Genomic DNA, 7,500 nt, shown 5'->3' with positions numbered 1-7,500 from the left:
CCGCACCTTGAATCCGCTCTCCAGCACCTTCCTCGGACTCATGCTCTGCCAAAGTCGGCCTCACATCTTCCAGGAACCAGCCTGGAGCTTCTAGCGGTCAGCCGCACCTTGAATCCGCTCTCAAGCACCTTCCTCGGACTCATGCTCTGCCAAAGTCGGCCTCACATCTTCCAGGAACCAGCCTGGAGCTTCCAGCGGTCAGCCGCACCTTGAATCCGCTCTCCAGCACCTATCTCGGACTCATTCTCCTCCAGGCCGGCCTCACATCTTCAAAGAACCAGCCTGGAGCTTCCAGCGGTCAGCCGCACCTTGAATCCGCTCTCCAGCACCTTCCTCGGACTCATGCTCTGCCAAAGTCGGCCTCACATCTTCCAGGAACCAGCCTGGAGCTTCTAGCGGTCAGCCGCACCTTGAATCCGCTCTCAAGCACCTTCCTCGGACTCATGCTCTGCCAAAGTCGGCCTCACATCTTCCAGGAACCAGCCTGGAGCTTCCAGCGGTCAGCCGCACCTTGAATCCGCTCTCCAGCACCTATCTCGGACTCATTCTCCTCCAGGCCGGCCTCACATCTTCAAAGAACCAGCCTGGAGCTTCCAGCGGTCAGCCGCACCTTGAATCCGCTCTCCAGCACCTTCCTCGGACTCATGCTCTGCCAAAGTCGGCCTCACATCTTCCAGGAACCAGCCTGGAGCTTCTAGCGGTCAGCCGCACCTTGAATCCGCTCTCAAGCACCTTCCTCGGACTCATGCTCTGCCAAAGTCGGCCTCACATCTTCCAGGAACCAGCCTGGAGCTTCCAGCGGTCAGCCGCACCTTGAATCCGCTCTCCAGCACCTATCTCGGACTCATTCTCCTCCAGGCCGGCCTCACATCTTCAAAGAACCAGCCTGGAGCTTCCAGCGGTCAGCCGCACCTTGAATCCGCTCTCCAGCACCTTCCTCGGACTCATGCTCTGCCAAAGTCGGCCTCACATCTTCCAGGAACCAGCCTGGAGCTTCTAGCGGTCAGCCGCACCTTGAATCCGCTCTCAAGCACCTTCCTCGGACTCATGCTCTGCCAAAGTCGGCCTCACATCTTCCAGGAACCAGCCTGGAGCTTCCAGCGGTCAGCCGCACCTTGAATCCGCTCTCCAGCACCTATCTCGGACTCATTCTCCTCCAGGCCGGCCTCACATCTTCAAAGAACCAGCCTGGAGCTTCCAGCGGTCAGCCGCACCTTGAATCCGCTCTCCAGCACCTTCCTCGGACTCATGCTCTGCCAAAGTCGGCCTCACATCTTCCAGGAACCAGCCTGGAGCTTCTAGCGGTCAGCCGCACCTTGAATCCGCTCTCAAGCACCTTCCTCGGACTCATGCTCTGCCAAAGTCGGCCTCACATCTTCCAGGAACCAGCCTGGAGCTTCCAGCGGTCAGCCGCACCTTGAATCCGCTCTCCAGCACCTATCTCGGACTCATTCTCCTCCAGGCCGGCCTCACATCTTCAAAGAACCAGCCTGGAGCTTCCAGCGGTCAGCCGCACCTTGAATCCGCTCTCCAGCACCTTCCTCGGACTCATGCTCTGCCAAAGTCGGCCTCACATCTTCCAGGAACCAGCCTGGAGCTTCTAGCGGTCAGCCGCACCTTGAATCCGCTCTCAAGCACCTTCCTCGGACTCATGCTCTGCCAAAGTCGGCCTCACATCTTCCAGGAACCAGCCTGGAGCTTCCAGCGGTCAGCCGCACCTTGAATCCGCTCTCCAGCACCTATCTCGGACTCATTCTCCTCCAGGCCGGCCTCACATCTTCAAAGAACCAGCCTGGAGCTTCCAGCGGTCAGCCGCACCTTGAATCCGCTCTCCAGCACCTTCCTCGGACTCATGCTCTGCCAAAGTCGGCCTCACATCTTCCAGGAACCAGCCTGGAGCTTCTAGCGGTCAGCCGCACCTTGAATCCGCTCTCAAGCACCTTCCTCGGACTCATGCTCTGCCAAAGTCGGCCTCACATCTTCCAGGAACCAGCCTGGAGCTTCCAGCGGTCAGCCGCACCTTGAATCCGCTCTCCAGCACCTATCTCGGACTCATTCTCCTCCAGGCCGGCCTCACATCTTCAAAGAACCAGCCTGGAGCTTCCAGCGGTCAGCCGCACCTTGAATCCGCTCTCAAGCACCTTCCTCGGACTCATGCTCCTCCAGGCCGGCCTCACATCTTCAAAGAACCAGCCTGGAGCTTCCAGCGGTCAGCCGCACCTTGAATCCGCTCTCCAGCACCTATCTCGGACTCATTCTCCTCCAGGCCGGCCTCACATCTTCAAAGAACCAGCCTGGAGCTTCCAGCGGTCAGCCGCACCTTGAATCCGCTCTCAAGCACCTTCCTCGGACTCATGCTCCTCCAGGCCGGCCTCACATCTTCAAAGAACCAGCCTGGAGCTTCCAGCGGTCAGCCGCACCTTGAATCCGCTCTCCAGCACCTATCTCGGACTCATTCTCCTCCAGGCCGGCCTCACATCTTCAAAGAACCAGCCTGGAGCTTCCAGCGGTCAGCCGCGCCTTGAATCCGCTCTCCTGCACCCATCCTCGGACACACGTTCTTGCCTTTGGACCCCTCCTCCAGGAGCCAGGCTGGAGCTTTTGCCCCCTTCCTCCATCATTTCAGGCCGTGGAAAGTGTCATCTTTCGGATTATCAATTCACCGTCCCAGTCTGGTACTCAGATATTTTTCCGAAAACTGGGTTTCTGAAATCGTGCAGATGGTGTTTTCGTCGTCTGCTAATAACCTCGTCGTGTGGGAGAATAGGGGCGGGCCTTGGGCTGACTCGGCCCATCGTCCCCTTTTCCCGTTCTCTGACAGAAATTTTTTCCAACTTTATCACCCCTGGTACTATAAACTTTTTCACCTCTGGTACTATGTGGCACTTAGAAAATTTTCTGAACCGGGATTCTCACCCCTGGTACTTTTTGGCACTCAGAAAATATTTCTCAACCGGGCTTCATGCCCCTGGTACTTTTTGACACTTTGACGTTTTTCTGAACCGGGCTTCATGCCCCTGGTACTTTTTGACACTTTGACGTTTTTCTGAACCGGGCTTCATGCCCCTGGTACTTTTTGACACTTTGACGTTTTTCTGAACTGGGCTTCATGCCCCTGGTACTTTTTGACACTTTGACGTTTTTCTGAACCGGGCTTCATGCCCCTGGTACTTTTTGACACTTTGACGTTTTTCTGAACCGGGCTTCATGCCCCTGGTACTTTTTGACACTTTGACGTTTTTCTGAACCGGGCTTCATGCCCCTGGTACTTTTTGACACTTTGACGTTTTTCTGAACCGGGCTTCATGCCCCTGGTACTTTTTGACACTTTGACGTTTTTCTGAACCGGGCTTCATGCCCCTGGTACTTTTTGACACTTTGGCGTTTTTCTGAACCGGGATAAAGGTCATTTAAAGAGGTGTGTGCATGGTTCCTACTAAGGAGTCTGAACTTGTTCTGGCCCAAGGAAATCACTTTTTAACAAAAATCCGTATTTGGTCTTAACTCGGGAAAAGAAGGCGATTCCTGTGTTTTGATCTCAAAAGAGGCCATTTATCCGGGTTTGTGCAGGTTTATGCATGGAACTTACTTAGAATGGATATATCTCTATGTATATATGAAGGACTAAGGAGTCTGAACTTGTTCTGGCCCAAGGAAATCACTTTTTAACAAAAATCCGTATTTCGTCTTAACTCGGGAAAAGAAGGCGATTCCTGTGTTTTGATCCCAAAAGAGGCCATTTATCCGGGTTTGTGCAGGTTTATGCATGGAACTTACTTAGAATGGATATATCTCTATGTATATATGAAGGACTAAGGAGTCTGAACTTGTTCTGGCCCAAGGAAATCACTTTTTAACAAAAATCCGTATTTCGTCTTAACTCGGGAAAAGAAGGCGATTCCTGTGTTTTGATCTCAAAAGAGGCCATTTATCCGGGTTTGTGCAGGTTTATGCATGGAACTTACTTAGAATGGATATATCTCTATGTATATATGAAGGACTAAGGAGTCTGAACTTGTTCTGGCCCAAGGAAATCACTTTTTAACAAAAATCCGTATTTCGTCTTAACTCGGGAAAAGAAGGCGATTCCTGTGTTTTGATCCCAAAAGAGGCCATTTATCCGGGTTTGTGCAGGTTTATGCATGGAACTTACTTAGAATGGATATATATGTATGTATATATGAAGGACTAAGGAGTCTGAACTTGTTCTGGCCCAAGGAAATCACTTTTTAACAAAAATCCGTATTTCGTCTTAACTCGGGAAAAGAAGGCGATTCCTGTGTTTTGATCCCAAAAGAGGCCATTTATCCGGGTTTGTGCAGGTTTATGCATGGAACTTACTTAGAATGGATATATCTCTATGTATATATGAAGGACTAAGGAGTCTGAACTTGTTCTGGCCCAAGGAAATCATTTTTTAACAAAAATCCGTATTTCGTCTTAACTCGGGAAAAGAAGGCGATTCCTGTGTTTCTTTCAGAAAAGGTCCTTTTTTTGAACTGGGATTCATGCCCAACATCCAGGCTCTCGTGCCCTGCCCACAGACACACATCCAGGCCGAGTTTCAGCACCTCTGCATGGACAGCATTCATGGCTGCTTTCCTCTCCCAACAGCCAGTCTCTCATGCCCTGCCCACAGACACACATCCAGGCCGAGTTTCAGCACCTCTCCTCGGTCCAGTATTCATGGCTGCCGTCCTCTCCCAACAGCCAGTCTCTCATGCCCGGCCCAGAGACACACATCCAGGCCGAGTTTCAGCACCTCTCTTCGGTCAGGCAATCATCCCTGCTCCCCTCTCATAACGTCCAGGCACTCATGCCCTGCGCACAGACAAACAGAACCCAGGCCGAGTTTCAGCACCTCTGCTCGGACAGCATTCACGGCTTTTGTCCTCTCACAGCATCCAGTCTCTCATGCCCTGCGCAATGACACACATCCAGGCCTAGTTTCAGCACCTCTCCTCGGTCAGGAATTCATCCCTGCTCCCCTCTCAGAACATCCAGGCACTCATGCCCTGCGCAATGACACATCCAGGCCGAGTTTCAGCACCTCTCCTCGGTCAGGAATTCATCCCTGCTCCCCTCTCATAACGTCCAGGCACAGACACAGATCCAGGCCGAGTTTCAGCACCTCTCCTCGGTCCAGCATTCATCCCTGCTCCACTCTCATAGCATCCAGGCACTCATGCCCTGCGCACAGACACACATCCTGGCCGAGTTTCAGCACCTCTCCTCGGTCCAGCATTCATCCCTGCTCCACTCTCATAGCATCCAGGCACTCATGCCCTGCGCACAGACACACATCCAGGCCGAGTTTCAGCACCTCTGCTCGGTCCAGCATTCATCCCTGCTCCACTCTCATAGCATCCAGGCACTCATGCCCTGCGCAATGACACATCCAGGCCGAGTTTCAGCACCTCTCCTCGGTCAGGCATTCATCCCTGCTCCCCTCTCACAGCATCCAGGCACTCATGCCCTGCGCACAGACACACACCCAGGCCGAGTTTCAGCACCTCTCCTCGGTCCAGCATTCATCCCTGCTCCCCTCTCAGAACATCCAGGCACTCATGCCCTGCGCAATGACACATCCAGGCCGAGTTTCAGCACCTCTCCTCGGTCCGGCATTCATCCCTGCTCCACTCTCATAGCATCCAGGCACTCATGCCCTGCGCAATGACACATCCAGGCCGAGTTTCAGCACCTCTCCTCGGTCAGGCATTCATCCCTGCTCCCCTCTCAGAACATCCAGGCACTCATGCCCTGCGCACAGACACACATCCTGGCCGAGTTTCAGCACCTCTCCTCGGTCCAGCATTCATCCCTGCTCCACTCTCATAGCATCCAGGCACTCATGCCCTGCGCACAGACACACATCCAGGCCGAGTTTCAGCACCTCTGCTCGGTCCAGCATTCATCCCTGCTCCACTCTCATAGCATCCAGGCACTCATGCCCTGCGCAATGACACATCCAGGCCGAGTTTCAGCACCTCTCCTCGGTCAGGCATTCATCCCTGCTCCCCTCTCACAGCATCCAGGCACTCATGCCCTGCGCACAGTCACACACCCAGGCCGAGTTTCAGCACCTCTCCTCGGTCCAGCATTCATCCCTGCTCCCCTCTCACAGCATCCAGGCACTCATGCCCTGCGCACAGACACACATCCAGGCCGAGTTTCAGCACCTCTCCTCGGTCCAGCATTCATCCCTGCTCCCCTCTCAGAACATCCAGGCACTCATGCCCTGCGCAACGACATCACTCCGCAAAGGAAAGCTTTTGCGGTGTTTCTTTCTCAAAAAAGGCAATTTAAAGAGGTTTAAGCATGGAACCTACTCAGAATGAACATAGACATAACGGACTAAGGAGTCTGAACTTGGTTTGGCCCAAGGAAATCATTTTTTAACAAAAATCCGTATTTCGTCTTAACTCGGGAAAAGAAGGCGATTCCTGGGTTTCTCTCTCAAAAAAGGCCATTTAAAGAGGTTTGTGCATGGAACCTACTCAGAATGAACATAGACATAACGGACTAAGGAGTCTGAACTTGGTTTGGCCCAAGGAAATCATTTTTTAACAAAAATCCGTATTTGGTCTTAACTCGGGAAAAGAAGGCGATTCCTGGGTTTCTTTGTCAAAAAAAGGCCATTTAAAGAGGTTTTGTGCATGGAACCTACTCGGAATGGCTATATATGAAGGACTAAAGAGTCTGAACTTGGTTTGGCCCAAGGAAATCTTTTTTTTTTTACAAAAATCCGTATTTCGTCTTAACTCGGGAAAAGAAGGCGATTCCTGGGTTTCTTTCTCAAACAAGCCGACCCCGGGTTAGGGTTAAGGAGAACCGGGCTCCAGCCCCTCCGGCCGGGTTAGGGTTAGGTTTGGGGCTGGGGCTGGGGTTAGGGTTAAGGAGAACCGGGCTCCATGCCCTCCAGCCGGGTTAGGGTTAGAGCTGGGGTTAGGGTTAAGGAGAACCGGGCTCCAGGCCCTAGGGCCGGTTTGGGGCTGGGGCTGGGGTTAGGGCTAGAGCTGGGGTTAGGGTTAGGGTTGGGGCTGGGGTTAGGGTTAAGGAGAACCGGGCTCCATGCCCTCCAGCCGGGTTAGGGTTAGAGCTGGGGTTAGGGTTGAGGAGAACCGGGCTCCAGGCCCTAGGGCCGGTTTGGGGCTGGGGCTGGGGTTAGGGCTGGAGCTGGGGTTAGGGTTAGGGTTGGGGCTGGGGTTAGGGTTAGGGTTGGGGCTGGGGTTAGGGTTAAGGAGAACCGGGCTCCAGCCCCTCCGGCAGGATCAGGGTTGGGGCTGGGGCTGGGGTTAGGGTTAGGGTTGGAGCTGGGGTTAGGGTTAGGGTTGGGGCTGGGGCTGGGGCTAGGGTTAGGGTTAGGGTTAGGGTTAGGGTTGGGGTTGGGGTTGGGGTTAGGGTTAGGGTTGGGGCTGGGGTTAGGGCTGGAGGCAGGGTTTAGGTTGGGTTAGGGTAAGGGCTGGGGCTAGAGTCAGGGCTGGGGCCGGGGCTAGGGCT

This window comes from Odontesthes bonariensis, unplaced genomic scaffold, assembly GCF_027942865.1.
Source record: "Odontesthes bonariensis isolate fOdoBon6 unplaced genomic scaffold, fOdoBon6.hap1 scaffold_163, whole genome shotgun sequence".
Lineage (NCBI taxonomy): Eukaryota > Metazoa > Chordata > Actinopteri > Atheriniformes > Atherinopsidae > Odontesthes > Odontesthes bonariensis.
Note: the sequence above shows the minus strand (reverse complement) of the source record.